This window comes from Prionailurus bengalensis, chromosome B4 (genome assembly GCF_016509475.1).
Source record: "Prionailurus bengalensis isolate Pbe53 chromosome B4, Fcat_Pben_1.1_paternal_pri, whole genome shotgun sequence".
Classification (NCBI taxonomy): Eukaryota; Metazoa; Chordata; class Mammalia; order Carnivora; family Felidae; genus Prionailurus; species Prionailurus bengalensis.
The window spans coordinates 61,618,577-61,621,675 of record NC_057358.1 but is presented as its reverse complement, the minus strand read 5'-3'; the positions used below and the strand labels follow the sequence as shown (position 1 = coordinate 61,621,675).

Sequence of the window (3,099 nt, the reverse complement as noted above, 5' to 3'; positions counted from 1 at the left end):
CTGCTACTATGGCTTCTCTTTAACAGTATGCTATTTTTAAAAAATCCTTCATAATTTGAAAGCAAAAGACAAAATTCTTTTCTTTGTTGATGATATCTACGTAGAAAATCCAATAGATTTCATAGCAATCCATAAAAAGTAGAAATCCATAAAAAATACTAAATTTATATAAGGAATTAGCACAGTTTCTAGATAAATTATCAATGCTTAAAAACAAATAGCATAACTAAAACCAGTAATAATAATAGAAAATGAGGTAGAAAAAAATTTGTATCAGGAACAAAAATACAATATTCCCAGGAACAAATCTAATAAACATGTACAAAATTTTTTAAAGAAACGTTTAAATAAAATTATTGAAGAACACTATCTACCCAAATAAGTAGAGATCTATGCTATGTTCCTACATAATAAAATTTAAGGATATCAACTCTCTCCCAAATGAACCTATAAAATCAATGCAATTTCAGTAAGTTTTGGTTCTTGTGGGTAAAACTTGACAAGATGATCTAAAAACTCACATGGAAAGGCATAAACAAGAACAACTAAAAACAGATTTTAAAAACAGAGATGAGGGGTTACAGGGAGGCTCAGTCACTTAAACCAACTTTTGGTTTCAGCTCAGGTGAGGATCTTATGGTTCCTGGCTTTGAACCCCTTGTCAGGCTCTGCACTAACAGTGCAAAGCCTGCTTGGATTCTCTCTCCCTCTCTCTCTCTCTGCCCCTCCCCCTCTTGTGCATGTGCTGTCTTTCTCTCTCTCTCTCTCTCTCTCTCTCTCTCTCTCTCTCTCTCTCTCTTTCAAAATAAACTAAAAACAAATAAAAACAAAGATGAAAAGACTTACATAAGATATTAAAAACTGTCATGGACACCTAGTAATTAAAACAGTGATAAAAGGCATACAAATAGATGAATAAAACAGAATACAGATTCCCAAATAGACTTATGCATAAATGAAATCTGAATTTTGACAAAGGTCAAATGATAATAAATGGGAAAAAATAGGATATTCAAAAATTTAAGTGGTTAACCATGTAGAAAAAAATAGTAGATAACTCACATCATATGCAAAAATAAATTCTAGACAGATTTTAGACAATATTAAAAGCAAACTTTAAAGTTAAAAAAATACATAATTGAGTATCTCTATGACTGAGGGTTAAGGAAGTATTTTCTAAACAAAATACAGAAAATACAAACCATGAAAAAAAATCTACATAAATGACTAGATTAAAATTTAAAACACTTTTTCAATAAAAGACATCATAAGAAAAGTTTAAATAATCCTTGGTTAAAAAAAGCTATTTTAAAGTATATATATGTGTGTGTTTGTTAAAGGAACATTATTCAATATATAACAAAACAACACCTTATAAACTCTTACTTATATTTTTAAAAAAGAAAACCACACAATAAAGAAAAAGCAAAGTATATACAAAAGAAGTTTACATAAAATGAAATTCAAATAATCAGTAAAGCTATGCATGCAACTGTGGCAAACTATTTGTTGGATTGCAAATGGAATGAATTCTCAGACATTGACAGTTCTTGACACAATCTCAAGAGCTAATAAAACAAACACAAAAAATTCAGTGAGAACATAAAAGATTTGAATAAAACAACTAACCAATGTGACTTAATTCACAGATAAAGAGCATTATATTCAATAATTGAAGAGAAAGTAGACATTATTTTAAAGTTTATTCTGGGTCATAAAGCAAATCTCAACAAATTTCAAAGAACTGAAATCAGGGATGCCTGGGTGGTTCAGTCGGTTCAACATCGGACTACTGATTTTGGCTCAGGTCAATATCTCACTGTGGTAAGATGGAGCCCAGTGGGGTTGGAATTCTTTTTTTCCTTCTCCTTCTGCCCCTCCCCTTCCCTGTTCATTCTCTCTCTCTCTCTCTTTCAAAAGAGAGAGGGAAAAAAAAAAACAACAACAACAACAGAAAAACCCAAGAACTGAAATCATAAGTGTGTGTCCCCTGACCAACATGGAATTAAATTATAGAGTGGAATTAAAAATAACTAGAAAAGTCTTGAAATGTTTGGAAATTAGGCAACATGCTTTTAAATAAACAAAAGATTTAAGAAGAAATCACAAGACACAATAGAAAATATACAGAACTGAATGATAATAAAAAAACAACATATCAAAATTGGTGGGATGCAGCAAAAACAATGCTTACAGGGATATATATTGTTTTAAATACAAATAAGAACAGAAAAAAGATTTAAAATCAATGACCTACACTTCTAACCCAAGAATCTGGAAAGGGGAAACAAATTAAAGGAAATAGAAGGATAAAAGTAATAAAATTATGTGGAGAAATTGATAAAGTAGAAAAATTAACAAAGCTTTGGCTTTAGTTCTTTGTACACATTAATAACACTGATTAACACTTAACAAGAGAGAAGGAACACAAATTGCTAATATGAGGAATAAACAGAGGACATCCATGCATATCGGATGCACATCAAAAGGATAATAAGAGGATATTATAAACAACTTTATGCCAAAAAACTTGAAAAATACAGTGCTCAAATCTTGAAAAATAGAATTTACCAAAAAATGACCCAGAAGAAATGAAACACCTGTACATGCATACATCTTAAAAAAAATCAAATCCATTATTAAAAATATTTTCTCATAAGAATTCCAGGTGTAGTACTTGCTGTGGCAATGCCTATACTAAAACTGGAGTGATACAGAGGAGATTGGCATGGCTCCTGAGCAAGGATAACACACAAAACTCCAAGTGTGGATGATTTCACTGGTGAATTCTTCCTACTAGCAAAAGTAATGCCAATCTTACAAAAATTCTCCCAAAGAAGAGCAAAACACTCAACTCACCAACGCCTAACTCATTTATGACCCAGCAAAACTCTGATACTAAAATCTAAAAAGAACTAAGAAAGGAAAATATGAGCCTATATTTCTTATGAATACAAATATGAATATATTAAGTAAAACCTTAGCCAACAGAATCTAATTTTACATAAAAAATACATCAAAACTAAGTGAAATTTACCTGAAAAAATCAACCAATATAGTTCACCTAGTAAATGAACAAGGGAGATAAGCCATATGATT

At 30.6% G+C, this 3,099-nt stretch overlaps 1 non-coding gene across 1 annotated transcript; it reads left to right on the top strand.

Moving 5' to 3' along the window:
* The first annotated feature begins 2,673 nt into the window (after positions 1 to 2,673).
* On the top strand, positions 2,674 to 2,779 carry LOC122474149. The gene has a single exon (XR_006294833.1). It is a non-coding gene; the product is annotated as a U6 spliceosomal RNA (small nuclear RNA).
* The last annotated feature ends 320 nt before the right edge of the window (positions 2,780 to 3,099 follow it).